Source organism: Triticum aestivum, chromosome 6B (genome assembly GCF_018294505.1).
Source record: "Triticum aestivum cultivar Chinese Spring chromosome 6B, IWGSC CS RefSeq v2.1, whole genome shotgun sequence".
Classification (NCBI taxonomy): domain Eukaryota; kingdom Viridiplantae; phylum Streptophyta; class Magnoliopsida; order Poales; family Poaceae; genus Triticum; species Triticum aestivum.
The window spans coordinates 625,751,797-625,770,400 of record NC_057810.1 but is presented as its reverse complement, the minus strand read 5'-3'; positions in this window follow the sequence as shown (position 1 = coordinate 625,770,400).

Genomic DNA, 18,604 nt, shown 5'->3' with positions numbered 1-18,604 from the left:
TGGTGGGCTGGGCCAGTTGGCTGGGCTGCCAGCTGGGCCGGCCAGGTGGGCTGCACAGTAGGTAGGTCCAGGTATGTCTCTTTCTCTCTACCTTTATTTCCTGTTTTCTATTTTTCTGTAACTTTGTGGCTTTTCTAAAAATAGGCTTTGTTTAGATTAACTCCAACAGCCCACACTTATTTCTAGAATTATTTGAGCATTTAAAATATTTACTAGCATTTAAATGCCTAAATGCAAAGTACATATGATTTAATTCAGTGACCAAATATGTCATGGAAAAGTGCAACACCTCTGGTTATGGTTCTAGCATTTTCCAGAAATGATGAACATTTTTTAAATCCATTTGGATTCACTGAAAATATTTTTAGGTTGAACCTATTTGAATTCCATTTCATACTAGGGTTTGGACAATCCCCATTTCAACTTCATTTGAAAAGTTAAACATGATGCACACATGAAGGGCTAGCCTACTACATGCCAGGACCAGGGATGTGACAACTCGCCCCCACTAAACACGAATCTCGTCCCGAGATTCAAGCGTAGGGTAAGATGAAGGGGGACGCAAACTAACACAATCTTCATGATTCAGGTGGCACTTCATAAGGGCGTTAATTCGATCACTATCTTTGTCTCGTCGTCTTGCTCTGAGAACTCCAACTAACATGACAATGAGAGGGAAAGAAAGACTCTAGAAGGATCGATCTTATCAAAGGTCGAACAACTTAGGATCAACTCATGGAATGAGACATAGCAACATCTCTCGAGCTGAGACACGAAGCATTCGTCCAGAGGGATGGAGTGAAACACATGACAAAGGTTCACTAGGTAGGAAACAATTCCACACCTAAGAAAGTGGTGAACGATTGTCATGTAGCGAGGAGTTGAGTTGCCATGATACCATAACGATGCACCTTAGGGAAGGTGACTCGTAGAAATATCCCTTTAAGTGGAAAAAAGAATTACCTTTGATTTAGAGATCATTGAAACTCTTTATACCAACATAAGGCAATTCTCGAGCGATCGTTTAGAGGGGTTCGGTAGAATAACATACTCGGACTAGAATGGATGATGTGGATTACCTTGTTGAAGACAACGCAACGGATGATTTTAATAACTGACGAGAAGCTCAACAGTGGAGAGTGAGTCCACTGTTGAAGAAAAAAATTATAGCATAACCGAGGAAACTGAGAGCAATCCCAGTTAGTGCCGATGATAACACCTAGCGCTTGTGCGTGCTCTCAAGAACTTGATCACTTCCATATTCATCAAGGTATTACCAATATCCGTGTCAAGGATCCTGGCAACACAATGTACTACCATGATGAATGCCGGAAGAAGATGTAGATGCAAAGGAAGATAACACCTTCTCAGATTTCACCTTGGCGGGGCCAAGGGGACAAAATCTAGATGATCGACCGAGAGACATTTAGCACTCCGCTTCTAATGGTGTCCTTGATGTGCTAGTGCAACCTATTTATAGATATGGTTTGGTATCTAGGACATCAAGTTAAAGGTCGGACTTCGGGAGCACAAGAATCATAAGGAATAACTACGGAGTAAATCCATAAGAAATCCTCATGGGGAGGTGGCCAACTTCCTCAATCAAGATACTACAACAATAGGTCTTTTGGCTGGGTGTGTTGGCCACGACATCCACTTTACCGGGTTATAGAGAGACCAATATAATAGTTCTTGGGAATTGTTCCAACCATCATATCTGCCTGAGATTCAGATCTGGTTGGTGTCAGGATATTCCAGACTCACATGTCTGAAAAGAAGAGTTGCAACACAAGTCGACGAGATAACATTGCGAGATTCTCGGGAGATGAACTAGGATATCAAGCTCCAAAACATGAGCTGGTTCTGCTACAACCCTGTGAACACGCTGTCCAAGACAAGCATGACCACATAGTAGTCTTGTAATAAAACACTACCGAGTTCAGGTTGGGGAACCATCATCGAGGATAACGAAGTCCTATCATAAGTCATGATTCTTAAGAAGGAACTTCTTCTCCTTGAACAAATCAATCAGTGGCTTGGTGTGCTAGGAAACACATATAGAATGGAGGCGGCCAACCTATCAAACCATAGAGTACTTCGCACGTGCATGAATAACTTGGGGCGATTCCAGAGGAAGCAAAACTAACTTTCTCGAACCCACGGTGGCAGCTTGCACCAGATGCACATGAGTTAGAGAGAGCCACTTCTTTCATCCGAACATATGCTTCATGAGCTAGCATGAAGAAATGCTTTCAAAAGTTTCCAACACTAGCTTAATGTTCAACATGAATCATGGACAAGATAAGAATGTTGTCGATGGGCTCAACAACAATTCATCCAGTTTCCATATAAATGGAATTCCACGATTAAGTGAACACGGTGATAGTATTGGTCAGACCAAAAGATATAATGGTGTATGCTCAAGGGATCAACCACGAGTAAGACAACATTACGAATATCGTTGGTTCTGATTTGATTTGACGATAATCCATAATCAAATCAAAGATTGGATAAGTTGATATGTCCATTAACTGATCACGAGGTCAATCGATGGAAATACCATCCTTCTTCAACACACATGCAAAATATCCCTTAAAATGAACTAAATCAGGTAAGCTTTTATCCTCCAACTCTCCAAGTTGTTGTTTAGCTTAACCAACTGGCTCAGGGTATCCAACACGGATTCTTGGAGAAAGGGTGGTTTCGAAAACCAACTTGGTCACGAGCTCAACATAGCGGTCAGGTGCCAACCTGGTGATACTTCCGAGAAGATAATCGGAAAATCACGAACCACCAATATATTATTAAGCTCGGGAACAATCTTGCTTCTAAGGGCAAGATGAAATGATCAAATAAGTAAGGGATTGGCATAGCCCTAACTCATTGATCGAAAAGTGCACTGGAAGTAAGGACTAGGTAGCACGATCAATCTTAGAATGATGATTCCATAACCAACACACTAAGAATGAGATTGTTGTCCATTATCTACCAAGCAACACGGTTGCTAGGAGTATAGATTTCACACATCACGATTCACTTGTCGGCATTCTGGTTACATTAACATGGAACCAAGAAATGAAAATGATGGCGAGAAGTATCACTGTGTCAAGAATTCATAAGAGGTGGTGCAATTCTCATGACAATCCTGACATAAAGAAGGTAATACTTCAAGGTAGAACAGACCAGAAGCTGGATTGGCATTTTGATCTATGGAATACAACTTCTTCGACCCAATCCTGGATATGGACGAGGTACTAGAGTTTGTTTCTCCTAGTCATTCCGGAATAGAATGGCGTGACGGACCACGAGAATAATAGGCATCGATGAACATGAGGCACAACTACTCTTGACTATCAATTGATAGACGGGGGTCGGAATACAACTAAAGAGGGACAACTCAAAGGAACATATGATTTTCTGAGTTGTGGATGCACGGACTAGCATGTTGAACGAGTTCAACATATTTTTTCCGGATAACCCATGCAGAAAGGTTAAACTGGCAGAGTCATAATATAGAATGGAGAACTCATCGAGGGCACTCCTGTTGTGATCTTTTGACCCAACAAACTTCTGCCATAAAGTGGTTCATAGTATTTGGAAGAAGGAAATACCACAAACTTCGAGGACTATCGCAAAGTTACTAATATCATAAAGGAACTAGCAACACTATCAACGTGAAGTAAGTAGGGTGAATCTCGGGTCCAAGAACCCAGGAATAGAATACCTACCAACTAAATGGCATCACGGAATGCTTTCGAGAATGATGGCCAAGATCATCACACTGGGACATAGAACATGGCTAGATTACTAGTTGATACTCTAGACATCTAGGGTCATAATAATAGCTCCAACATATACGTCGAGGCAATAGAGTACCTCAACTCACCGTTTAGTGTGGTTAACCTGGCCAGAGAGGACATCGGGAACGGGAAGAAGGGATTTGCAAATGCATCGGACTATTTAGAAACCTGAGATGACTCGGACAGCATAACGGTTGTAAATGCTCAAAAGATTGGAGACATGCTACAAAAATGGTGGCATAACCACTCGATCATCATAAAAGCAAGGTTCTGAGACCAATTGTCAACATACGGAAGTAGTAGGAACAAAACAGAGGCTTAAATCCAACAATCCTATAGGTCTACGGATTAGTAACACGTGATCCTAATAGAAAGAAGAGAAAGCCTAGTTCCTTAACCCCATAGGAAAGATATGATGACTCGGATCAGAAGGCATAAGGTATAAGGAGTAAAAAGAGCCTTACGTTCCATCCCACAATCAATTCCCTTATATAACTAAAGAATTTCTAGACTCAACTTCGACCAGTTTGGCTTGGTAATCCTAGAGGCAGTCAAGCTCTGATACCAAAGCTGTCAGGACCCTGATCCTAAGTCACACCGATCTAGCATGTAACACATCATATCACTTTGCGGCCTCACGCACGGTATTCCCACGGGTGCCACCTTACCTGGCCCGGGACCGTTTGCGCATTTTGGCTCACGTATATGATAGTGCCGCTAGCATCCATATGACAAAGAACCCGGGCTGACATGGCTAGTCGTGAACCCAAAGTGGCACTAACTTACAGGGACAGGCATACATGACCCAACAACGAACGTGTCGGTCATCAGCGAGTGAATCCAGGCTGTAGCAGCTGGGCTAGCAGGACTCCGGTAAACCGGGCTGTAGCAGGCTAACAGGACTCCGGTAGACACCGTGTGACATTTCCCCGAAGGGACAGACACAGGAACAAAGAAGGACACATGCCGGCCAGCCTAAGTGTTCCGAAGTAGTAGCAAGCTACCATGGCTCAGTGGAAGCACTAGGAGACATTTCCCGGTAAGAGAGGCTACCAAGGATAAACAACTAGATAGTCAGATCCCACACATACCAAGCATTTCAATAACATACACACAATATGCTCGATATGTGCAAATACAACATGGCATCACAACATAACTCTACGACTCAAAGTATTATTCAATAGGCTCCAAGGAGCGAGATATTACAAACATGGGTCTCACGACCCAACATTCAGAGCATACAAGTCAAAGCACAAGCGGAAGCTTAACATGTCTGAGTACAGACATCTACAAATGAAAAAGGATGAGAAGCCTGACTATCTACCAGATCCTGCCGAGGGCACAAGATCGTAGCTGAGGTAACAAGCTAAACGTCAAAGTCCACGAGGAACTACTAATGAGACTGAAGTCTCTCTGCAAAAACATAAAATAGGCAAACGTGAGTACAAATGTACCCAGCAAGACTTACATCAGAACTATCTACATATGCATCATTATCAGCAAAGGGGATGGTGGGGTTTAACTGCAGCAAGCCAGCTTTGACTCGGTGGCTAACCTGAACTACGACTGCAAGTAACTCTTTTGAGGTGGCGCACACGAGTCCACATATTCACCATATCAATACACCACTATGGATCCGCTCCCGTCTCCCTACGAGAACGCCATCCATAGCACTCACACTTATCTTGCGCATTTTAGAGTATCCACTTTCACTTGTCTATGAACTGTAAAGGCAACCCAGAAGTCCTTTACCGCGGACATGGCTATTCGAATAGATCATATTAACCCTGCATGGGTGTACTTGTTCACACACGCTCTCACCACTTACCGCTGTTTACACGACATGTACTCGGCAACCTTCAAGCGGAAGCCCAGCGAGGGTGTCGGCCACGACCTGACTAACCACACAAGTCTCTAGTCCAGGTTTATCGCCTATTCGGGTTCCATCCGCAAGGAGATCCGGCTGGGGTGTCACTCACGGCCCCAAACGATGTGTGCAGGGTTCCCAAGTCCACCATCCAGGTGCCACTTGGTACACCGGGCCACTGTGCCTAGTCTGTCCCAAGCCCACCTGTACCGGGTGCCACTTGGTAGACTACTAACACTACCTACAAACACCAGAAACTAGTTGCAACTCCTGGACAGAGATCATGTTGATTAATAAGTCGAGAGGGGTCGAGTTACCGGAACCCAATGTGTGGTAGTAACTGTTCATGGATCACAAACACAAAACTCAGTTCCTAAGGACGATTGCAATGATACAACCCACCATGTACTCCTACATGGCCACTCACCGCTACCTTTACCAAATCGTGTTCACACACTTAGCTCTCAATAGTAGGACATGTTCACACACCTCCGATTCATCCCCGATGAATCAGACCTGACTCAACTCTAAGCCGTAGCAGGCATGACAAACAAGCATGAATGAGTAGGCACATCAGGGCTCAAACAACTCCTACTCCTGCTAGTGGGTTTCATCTATTTACTGTGGCAATGACAGGTCATGCAGAGGATAAAGGGGTTCAGCTACCGCAGCAAGTAACAGATGAATCATTGTTGTCCTAATGCAGTAAAAGAGAGCAGGAGCAAGAGAGTGGGATTGTATCGGAATGAACAAGGGGGTTTTGCTTGCCTGGCACTTCTGAAGATAGTATAGTTCTTCATCGGTGTCATCGATCACATCGTCGGAACCAAGTCTATCGAGAGGGGACAAACACCGGCAAACAAGGAAGAACACAATCAATGCAATGCAGTAATATGATGCATGAATGTGACATGGCAATATGCTGTTGATTGAGCTAATGCAGCTAACAACAAGTTAAATGGAGTTGGTTTGAACACTAGGTTCAAATTCAAACTCCATATGTGATTTCTTAAATTTCATGTAATTGAAATGTCCTAAAGAGCAACTTTAAGTTGTTCCAACATGCATGAAAATGGTACATATGGATAGATTGGATTTTTCTGATCATTTTTCATATATAACTTGTTTGATTTGGAGCTACGATTGTTTTTCTATGATTTTTAGAAGTTTTGGCTATTTTTTGGAATTAATAAATCATTTCTGATTTATATAAATCTCCAGGAAACATTTACTGTGTCAGCATGACGTATTAGTGATGTCAGCAGGTCAACGGGCGGCCCAAGTCAAACCTGACCAGTGGGTCCCGCATGTCAGTGTCATTAGTCTAACTAATTAAATTAGTACTAACCCTAGATTAATTAACAGTGCTAGGACCCACCTGTCATTGACCCGAGGGGTCAAACTGGGCCCCACCCATGGTCAAACAGGGTCAGGGGGTCAAACTCGCCGGCGACTCGACGCCGACGAGGCCCAAGATGGCGGTGCGGCTCGGAAATCGCCCACAGGGCATGGACGAGGCCGTTCTTGGGCTCGTTGGAGAGCTCTCGCTGGCGCGCGTCGAGTGGTCGTGGCGGTTGGGCCTGGGGTGGCCAGAGTTGTCGCCGGCGTCGACCCTGGCGGTCGCCGGAGCTCGGGTGAGCTTGGGGTCGACGCTACGGTGACCGGGGAGGCTCGTGCAGGGCACCTATGTGCTCTACGTAGCGCGCGAAGGGAGTTGAGCACGACGGCCGGACCACTAGGTGGCTGGGGGCTCGTCGGTGGCGGTCACAGGCGGCGGCGTGTGCGGGCGAGCAAGGTGCGGCGGCTACGGCGCACGAGAGCGAGAACGGAGAGGGGGAAAAGGTTCAGTGGCTCACGGTGGTTGCAGCAGACGTCGAAGTGGGCTCGGGGAAGGCCGGAGGGCGACGAGTCGACGATGGGGATCCGCGGCGGCCGACGATGAAGAAGAGGTCGGTGACGGCGTTTTGAGGTGTCCGGCGTCGAGTGAGTCGACGGGGAGGACGAGGGCATCGAGGCGGAGGCCATCGACACGTCGGCGAGGCGAGGGAAGGCCTGTGGCCGCGGTGGTTCTAGTCGCGGCGACGGCTGCGCTCGGGTTCGGGCGAGAGAGAGGGAGCAGAGGGGCGGGGGCCTCGGGGAAGAGTGAGAGGGGTCCGAGGGGGTGGCGTGGCGCTGCGGGAGACGTCCCGGGGGAGGAGGAGGCAGCCAGGCAGGGCGGAGCTAGCCTCCTCGGCCGCGCGCGTGCGAGCACGCAGCTGCTCCTACTGGCAGGAGGAAGACGACAGGGAAGGAGGCGGTGGTGGGCTGGGCCAGTTGGCTGGGCTACCAGCTGGGCCGGCCAGGTGGGCTGCACAGTAGGTAGGTCCAGTTATGTCTCTTTCTCTCTACCTTTATTTCTTGTTTTCTATTTTCTGTAACTTTGTGGCTTTTCTAAAAATATTTAGGAATCTATAAAAATCCTAAAAATAATCATAGGCTCTGTTTAGATTAACTCCAACAGCCCACACTTATTTCCAGAATTATTTGAGCATTTAAAATATTTACTAGCATTTAAATGCCCAAATGCAAAGTACATATGATTTAATTCAGTGACCAAATATGTCATGGAAAAATGTGCAACACCTCTGGTTATGGTTCTAGCATTTTCCAGAAATGATGAACATTTTTTAAATCCATTTGGATTCACTGAAAATATTTTTAGGTTGAACCTATTTGAATTCCGTTTGATACTAGGGTTTGGACAATCCCCATTTTAACTTCATTTGAAAAGTTAAACATGATGCACACATGAAGGGCTAGCCTACTACATGCCAGGACCAGGGATGTGACATGGTGCTACCCCACTTGTAAGCAGTTGTGCAAAACACGGCACATTGGCTCAGCTCGCTTCAACACTAGGCTATCGACCAGCTAACAATCAACAATCTGTTGTCTGACATGTAAGCAACTATGTATCTTGTTATAGTGGTTCATGTAGTTAATTGAGGCCACAATGTAATAAATTCCAAACGTTCAATGCTAGTCGAGTGCTCATGTGGAACACTCACATTAAACTCGTCTTCATAAAAATCTTGAAAAGCACAAGTTAAGCAGTTTTATACATCTCAATGATTCATAGAACATAACAAACATATACTAGTTCACAGAAAAAGACAATGTTGTGAGAATGTTTACAAATCAGGAAAAAAAAAGCAAGGCTTCTCTGAGCAAAGGGCCTCCCGGCAGGCTTAAATTTCCTAGAGTTCACTCTGGCTTTTTCTTGTTTCCACCATCCAGGGTTAGGTTCTCTCATTTCAGAATAACCAATTATAATTGTGGTCTCAGCTGGAATGCTGAACTGAACCATGCAGTGTACTGACCAGTTGAAATGCTTGTGCATTCCACCAAATTTAAGCACCGTTATTTGCAGAAATAAGCAGACCACAATGCCTCTTGTCCGTGCACCTGTCCAAAAAACCGTCGTGCAGCCGTGCCAGCTAGTCCTTAGTCCGTGGAAGAACTGGCAGAAAGTGCATTCCGGGCTAGGATGCAGTTGTTTTTTCTCATCCCTGCACTGCAATCAGGAAGTAAAACGTACGAATCAGCTCTTTTAGATTGCGTTGGTCATTCTACCTTAGTTACTACCAATGTAGGAATACCTTGAAGACTGGAGGTTAGACGACGGCAACGAGGGATAGCCATCTCATTTTGCGTAGTTGTACTAAAACTGAGGTGTGTGCTTTTGATTGCGCGGATAGAAACGATACGGAGACAGACATCCCGAAATGATATGGAGACAGACATCCCTGTTTGCGCAAATACGAAATACGGTTATTTAAACAGTGACAAATATTACTACTTTCCCCCGTTTCCTCTTAGAACCAAGTCCTAGATTCACGCTACAGCTTTCCCACTTTCTTCCCTGTTTGAACCAACGCTTTGAGTTGACTGTATGAACTAGCTTTACTTCTAATAATAGTAGAAGTCTAGGTGGCTTTGGAACAGCGGACGGAAGTAGAAAAGGATCCACACGAAGGGGGAAGAGCTGGGGCAGTAGAGCAAGGTAGGTTTCGAAGGAATATATACCTGAGGGTTGTCGGCATGTGGCAAAGACGGCGTCGGGAGGCCGCATCTTGGCCACAATACCGTAGGGAGGAAGAAGGGGTCGGAGGCCCTCCCGAGCCGGCTCTCTCTCGGAGAGAACGGCACGGCCGCCAATCAGGACGTGTGGGCAGCCGTTGGTCTCCTCCCTCGCCGCTAACGACAGCGTGAACGATGCACCTACACCCCCTGCCCCGGTCGAGGTAGTCCGGCCGGATTTGTGACCATCCGTGAGCTGAGAGAGAGAGTGTGGCCACAGATGTCTTGCTTAGATCTTGAGAGCATGAGAGAGTGAATGAGAGGAACCCTAGTAAAGCAAGCGCTAAGGCTCCTGCTTTTATATATAGTGGAGTGATTTTGTTGTACCGGCTTCAAAAAAATGCGCTCCTACGTGTACCCGCGAGTGGGTGTGAGAGAACTAGTGCGTGCGTGCACCGCTTCTCTTCGTGAGAGTACAATATATACTATACCCAAAGAACGTTCGCTGCAAGATTAATAATATAAGTGTGTGACGTGTGAGCTAAAATAAAATGTGCATGCCGTCTTTTGTTTTCTATAAGTACTGAGGGTAGGGTGTGAAGAGCACATATGTGCGTGACGTCTACCTGCAGATAGACGATGGGTGCCACGTGCGAGTCTGCGAGAGGACTCGGGAGAGTTGTGACTCGTGAGGGTGCGTGTGCGTGAGAGAGAGGGGGGCACGTATCAATGCAATGCATGTGTCCGTAAATCATTATCCGACAAACGTTCGCCACAAGCCTTTTCCTGACGAACGCCGTAAGAACCGTTAGATCAGCATCCGACAGTGTCAGTTTTGCCATGTCATTTAACAGAACAGCCACTCCTCCTACACACAAATCTTCCACGTGAGTGTTAGCAACTGCCATATGCTCCCTCCGTTCCGAAATGCAGTGCATATAGCTTTACTGAAAATTAGAACCTCGCAAACTTTTACCGAGTTTTCGTGTACCAAATTGCACATGTAGAATACCCTGTATATATCATTTCATTCATCTTCGAGAGGTAACTATAAAGATGGGTGAGGAGTCTACAAAGAAAGACCATCGTATCACCCGCAGCAATTTCAACCATCCTTTAGTGTCGAGGAATATCATAGGAACTCTATATGATATGATTTTTATAGGATTTTTTTCCTTTAGAGCCAATTGGTTCATAGGAATAGATTCATATACTCTACATTTCAAAGGAAATAAACATGATATCATTTCTATAGCTTTAGAGCCACTTGGTTCATATGAATGGATTCCTATACTCCCTTAATTTCAAAGGAAAATAAACATTGGCGTATATTCAATAGAAAAGTTCCTATGATATGAACTAAATTACATCTCTTTACTAATCCCTCTTCATACGAATTGAGATACATGTCATCTCTAGATTCAATAGAAATGTTCCTATGATGTGAACCAAATGACATCTCTTTTCCAATCCCTACTCATAGGAATTGAGATCCTCCATGTCATCTCTTTCCCTACAACTTCCATGTATATATCTTCTATTCCTAATAGATAGTACAACCCACTAGTAGCTTTTTTCCAAAACATGCAACTATGGCACAAGAACTATATAGTGTGCCAATAACTTTGAAAGATGGTCGCTGGATGAAGCTAACCCGACAGTGCAGAGATGGGAAATCCGAGCACTACTGGCCGTTGGATATCATCAACATTCCACCAGATATGCCACATGTACAATTTAGAAGACTCCATGGTTGAACTTAAGCATAATCCACAAACCTCAAAACACAAGCACTTCTCCTTTGTTCTAGAATCTTCTGTATCATAATTGATTATTTTTTTCTACATGAATTGCCATTATTTGTTTTTTACTTTATGATTTAAAATGCACAACCCCATGAATCTTAACAGTTTTATAAAACTAATTGATTTTGAATGAGATGAACTATAAGAACTAAACGAACATCTACATCATGCATATATGACTCAAAGCTTTACATGCTATAGTGTGTATTTATTCATAATTTGGTTTCGAAATCTCATGCATTCAATACATGTGTACCTTACTAGTTTTGAGTAGAGTAGCAAATTTCACGCGGCCCCGGGTATATCAAAATGCAGGGCCCATGCATCATTGCCTTTCGGTCGAACCTACGTCCACATTTTTTTGTACGTGCTATATCTCCACTGGTCCCCGAACCCAAAATGCTGCCTCGTTCCCGTAAAACCAAGTGGCCCACACATATTTAAGGCGTCGACTCGAACCCGTTTACTACGACGTGGCCCCGCACGCCGTAGTACTCCTACAAACCCTACCGCTGCACTCATCATTGGTTTTCTTCAGGAGGATGAGGGAGAAGCTGATTTGTAGTGGAGGCGCTTTCAAAAAAAAGGATCTATAGTGGAGACCCCTACCCTAGGGTGCCCTAGGTAGCTGCCGCACACATCATTGTTTTCACTTTTCTTTATGCTCTTGCGCGCTAGAGTGAAATGATGGTTGCTTCGGCCGTCCAGCTTAATGCGAGAAAGGTGGGGCTTTGTGATTTGACCCCTCATCGCTCATTTTCTACTACTGCGGAGCTACGATCGGGGTGCCTCCAATTCCAACCGCTGCTCCGAACTGTAATTTGGTGCATCGCACGTGGAACAAGACGGTGGATGAGCAACATGTCTGCCAAAGGGGTCCTGTTAAGTGTGTCGCCATTTCGTGTGTGGACTGACTCTGCTTGAGTTGCTACTCCAACACGACAGGAGCAGCCTACCACTTGGTTTTTCTCCTTGGTGAATCCTGACTATATTGATCTAAAACGATACGTGTTGAACTACCCTCTCCGTCTCGGTTTTTTACATGTAGGCATCTCGGTTTATAGGGCCTGCACGTAGTTCTAGGTCATCCATTTGACTAACTAAATATGAGTTACTATGTCACAAAAAGTATATCATTGCATTCTTATTGGTTGATATGTGAAGAAACAAGAAACGAGGTAGAATTTAATGCACCGCGCCTTAGTATTTTGGGATTATTTGGTTTTCGTAAGATGACTTACTCACCTAGACGGAGGGAGTAGTTGTATTTAAAAGTCGAGGGCGGGGCTTTTCCTGCGCGGTAGGCGGGGCAGTTCCGCCTAGTCGGTTTGGCAGAGAAGCGAGAAGACGAGGGAGTAGGCTGCTGCAAACATAGGGCTATGTGATTTGACAGCGAGTTACTGTTGGACAGGTGGGGCCCCGTGATTTGACTTGCCATTATCATTTTAACTGCGGCGCTACGACCGGCGTGAGTCTCTCGATTCCTGACCACCTCCACACAGGTGCCTCTCCCAATGCTCCGCCATGTAGTAGTAGAGGCTGGCTCTTGCATGAGAGCCCACTTCTCCACTTTTTCCTTGCCTCTCTTTCCTCCACGTATGCAAAAATGCCATGTAAAGCGCACTATTGTACTTACTTGCTCCTACAGGTGCTTAAGCTTGCCACATAGGCATAAAGTCTGATGTGGCAAGTTAATCAAGAAGAGAGAATCTAGTTTGGTGACCCAAGGAAGAAACGGTGCTAAGTGCCTGTACCTGAAAAGACAATTTTGAGTCTATAGCTACTTAAATGAAGCAAACTTAGCAACACCATTTCATTGGAAGAGGTCACTCCTTGGAAAATGCAATAAATACTAGTAATCCCTGTGTCCCATTATGTAAGAACGTTTTTGACACTACACTAGTGTCAAAAACGTTCTTATATTATGGGACGGAGGGAGTATGAAGAAAGAGATAGAGAGGAGTAAAAAAATACTTATAGCCAACCTTGTTCTAGTATGAGTGACTAAGTGATGACTATGTATGACATGCCAACATCAGATAGCCTAACGCACTGTGTTAAATCTCCAAGGGCGCGACCGCACGAGCGACGCGACGGTCGTGGTAGGCGCGACCATGATACGGGCTGCTGGCAGCCCTTGGATCTGAGATTAAACGGTCGCATGCTAAGTTGCTGAAAATTTTAAGAATAACCCTCGAGGATAGGATATTCACCCATATGTCTAGAATCACGCCATGCAACCGTTCGATCTCAGATCCAAGGGCTCTCGGAAGCCCGTATCATGGGAGAATGGAAAGCCACTACCCTGTCGTTCGCATGCTGGCAGTTCGCTCCTACTCGTCCCCGCACGTCCTTAGTTACTACGGCGGTTCGCTCCTAGTCGTCCCGTCCATGCACATTAGTACATTACGGCAGTTCCACTAATCCTAACCCTCCTCCCAAATCCATGGCGTTCCAAATCTCCCCGATCGATGGTGAGTACAAGGTTAGAACCATCACCGGCGATGAGTTCGACGTCATCTACACCTGTGCTTCCGTGATGATGAAAGGATGCCTTTCTCGCTTCAGACACATGTTCGAAAACTCACATGATGAGTGGGTCACTGGGCTAGATGTTGAGTACACCATAGTCGTGGGACAAGAGAAGGATCTAAAGGACGAAGAGAGGAAGAAGCCCGTCGTGATCCAGGTTTGCGTACATAACGTTTGCTTGGTCTACCACATATGCCATGCCGACGTTGAGTGCCAGGATTTTAAGAACTTCCTCGAGGACAAAACAGTCAAATTCGTTACTGTAGACTTTAAGAATGACAAAGAAGTCCAGCGTCGGATAGGCCTCGTTGTAGGCAACCCCTTCGACCTCCAGAAGAATCGGCTGGTGCCCTCTCGTCAGCCTTCAATGTTGACCCTGGCAGGAGCCATGGTTCATCCTTCGTACGGTAAACTGGAGAAACCTACATACACGTTTCATCGTCATGCATGGCAGCGGAATGTACTAGATATAGACCACATCCAGTACGTTGCATTGCATGGCTACCTTTGTTTCAATATCTACAAGGGTTCGATGAAGAGCAACAGCCAAGTTGGTGGTTCAAGCAAAGAAGTATCGGCCAAGAGGAAGAGGGACAAGGACGAAGTCGAGGACGTGGACGAGGACTCTGAGTAAGGTGGCAGTGTCGTTGCATTATGGTGGTTCTAAACTTCTAATGCAGTGTCTACCGGATTAGTTGGATAGTTTAATTTCAGGTGTGCTTAGTTTAATTTGAGGGGTGTGTTGTGCTGAGCCCCCAGCAGAACTATGTTATGTTTCTTCTCGTTACTTTAACTCTTCAGTATGTACATACTAGTACTAGTATTTCTTTAATAGAATTTAGCACCCCAATTAAGCACGTACTAGCTTTTTTAATAGTACTATATGCATAATTTGGCGACGAGCGCTCTCTATATGTACCACCTTTTTTAAAAATTTCAATTTTTGCTCCATGGTGCAATCCATCGATAGTGGAGTACTACCTCCATCCTGGTTTATTGGTCCTCATTGTAATCTGTGCCAAATTTTGACCATAAATTTAACTAACAAAATGCTCATGCATGTCAGAAAAAATTATATATTTGAAAACTATGTTCGAATATGAACCCAGCGTTATAATTTTTGTTAACATGCACTAACATTTTGTCAGTTAAATCTTTGGTCAAATTTTAGCACAAACTACATAGGGGACTAATAAACCAGGCCGGAGGTAGTACTACTGTACAAAAGTATATATTTTTAAAAGGCTAGCGTACCGTTCATCACATATATATAGCCAGTTAAATTCCCAACCTAGAACGACGTGCATGCCATGTAGTAAACCGATCCGGAGGAAGTATAGTAAAAATGAGGTGATTTTACCGAGCGATCGGCGGGGGAACATGGCCTGTCATGCGGTCCCACGTGTCATGATGTACCAAGGCGATGCGCGTGTCCCTCTTGAGGCAGAAGCAATACTAGTACATGGTTCGAGATGATGTCGAACCGAAGTGTGAAATAATGGTTGCTTCATTCGTCTGGGAAGGTGTGGCATTGTGATTTGACGTCTCATTGCTCATTACTACTATTGGGCCGGTACGAGTGGGGTGCGTCCCCCCTGCTGTTCTGCACTGTTATTTGGTGCTTGACACGTCGACCCGGTTTCTATATGTCCCACATGTCGGCGACAGGAAGTATAGAATTCATGAAAGGGAGCGTCGACGGAGGAGTATAATACAGAATTCATGAAAGGGAGCGACTTAGTTTTGGAAAAATCTGTTTTTACGGAGTACGTACCCACTAGGGTTTTCAGGGCTCATCTAAAAAACATTTGTTTTTCCATTTGATAAGTCTCAATTCTACTATACTAGTAGTAGTACCATTACATGTTGGATTTCGAGGTGCGTTAGATCACCCGACGCAAGTAGTGTCAAGAGGAAACTAACCAATGCATGTAGAAGTTCATGGAAATTTCGTGGTCATTCATGCATTCGTTCTAATTAATGCCTCGGTAAACATAACTGCTTGAGAAAAACGAGCGTATTGTGCAAACTACGAAATTAATTCGACCACTCACTGTCTACCTTGGTTGGAGAGATTTTGAAATTGAGCCATAAACTGGAATGGCTTGATTACTATTTGTGGCCTTGTATAGAAGCAAAATGTATTTTTTTATAGTGGCCTTGTATAAGTAAATGGAGGGAGTACTAACCAAAGTACGTACGTACTACTCCCTCCGTCTAGGTGTGTAAGTCATCTTACGAAAACCAAATAATCCCAAACACTTAGGCATGATGCATTAAATTCTACCTTGTTTCTTGTTTCTTGACATATCAACCAATAAGAGATGCGGGGTGTCCATGCTTTTAATGACTTGAGACTACCAAACATGACATGCAGTGGTTAGTTCATTGCATGCAATGCTATTAATTAGCAAATGAACATTAAGTTTTCTCATTTTCCCCTCCTCCTTGGTCACGGTGCACAACCTAAGATGACTTACTCACCTAGACGGAGGGAGTAGTAGGGACGAGGAGTAAACGGAGGGAGTAGTAAAATTTTCTCCTTGGGCTGCGAGCCACCGCGCGCGTGGGCAAGGGAGCGGGCGTAAAGGCGTACAGTAGTACTACCTCCGGTCCTTTTTGGTTTGTGCCTAAGAAAATTCAGTTTTTCCCTCAAAGCTCTACGCCTTAGCTTCTTTACCCCGCTCTTTCCACTGGTACCCCTCTCATTTGTTCCGCTTTGACTGCATGTGCAGCCGCAGTAACTCCCAACTCTCTCTCCCATTCCAATCGCCCCTTCCCAAGGCGTGCGCATGCAGATAGAGTGACACACATGCAGGCATGGAAGAGTGAGACGCATGCAGACTTGAAAGAGAGAGAGATGCATGCAGCGCGAGAATTCCGGTGTGGGGCTGTGACACTCCAAAATTTTGGGTGGTTTGTTTTTTTCAAAAGAGCCTTGCTTGGTTTGAAAGAAGGTCTTTTAAACCCTTCCTAAAAACCATCTTCTAAGTTTTCCCTCTCAAAAAAAATCCTTTTCCTGGATTTGGTTTCTTTTAAAATGAAAACCCTTTTAGTTTTGGGCTTTTATTTGGATTTGATCCCTTCAAAATTTTAACATGCCTCCTATGGTAAAATTTTCCCAAAACCTCTTCTCCCATTATAGTTCAACCCTAACATTCTGTCCAAACTAATAAAATGCATTTTTGGATTTTATTCCAACTATTTCTCCTCCCAAAATAAATATGTCTATCCTTTTGAGCCTAGGTGGATTACAAAGCAAGTGCCCTAATGCTTTTGATTTTTGAGCTCAACTCAACACCCCTGGATAGTCCTTTGTACCCACAACCCAGAACCATCTTGATCCACTCTTCTCTTGTTCAAATATTTCAAATTTCACCCCCTGCAAGTTTGGACCAGATTTGCCAAATTTGGTGAAATTCATATCTACACCTCGCCAAAAATTCCACAAATATTCAGGCAGTCTCTAGATGCAATGAGAGGCCCCTCCACCAAAAACCAGCTCAAGGAAAAATCCCTACATGCCTGAATCATTATGTCGAACACCTTGCATGCACTGTTCTGTTTATATTCAGTTAAATTCAGAAGTTCAGTGTCGATCTTCGTCAGTAACTTCAGTCACGAGCTCACAGTGTGCTTGGCACGTATCTCATGGCCAGGCTTGCTTGTCCGGAGCCTCACATGCGCGCTTGGCGCCTTCCTGGCGTCGGTGGCGCCCTGGCCCGCCTGCGCCAGCATGTCTTGCGGCGGCCGCAGGGCCGTAGCGGCCGACAGGAAGCAGAACGGCGGCACAATGCCGTTCGGCGCCGCCCAAGTGTCCTGGTGGCTCCGCGTGGCCACCTCCTTGCCAGCGCACGCATGCAACACCGTCACTGTGGCGTGGCACGCGCAGAGCACGCTCTCTGCCATCGACGGGCCGTGTGGCCGTTCCGTCGAGGGCAGGCCGTCAACCTCCCTCCCGTGCTGAGCTGGACCCTAAAATGGCACCACTACTCCACCTAGGCGATGCTCAAGCCCCTAAGCCGACCGTCCAACAACAGCGCCGCCGTAATCAACTCGCCGGACTTATCCGTTCACGGCAACCGACTCGGGCCGGCTATATATAGCACCCCCGTGCCTACTCTCGCCCCCGCACGACACCACCACCTCACTAGACCCCGCCCAGTCACTGGGAGAGCCTCGAGGGGCCCTTCTTCCCCGACTCTGCCGCCCCGTTCTGCCTCGGCCTCCACCTTGATTCGCTCCTGTGAGGCCATCTCCGATGCTCTAACTCTGTCAGCAACCCTCTCGAGCAACTAGGAGACTAACCCCCACTCCTATTTGATCCCCGCAGCTCCCTCCGGCGAGATCCACGATTGCCCGAACCGCCGTCCGCCGGAGAAAGGGCTGCCGTCGACACAGTGCTCGCCAGGACCACCACCACCACCCATAGACGTGGAACGATGCACTGATCTCGAAGGTAACCCCCGATCACCTTGCCTCACCGTGGATCGCCGCCGGCGACCACCGCACCTCTCGGGCGCTGTCGCGCTCTGTTT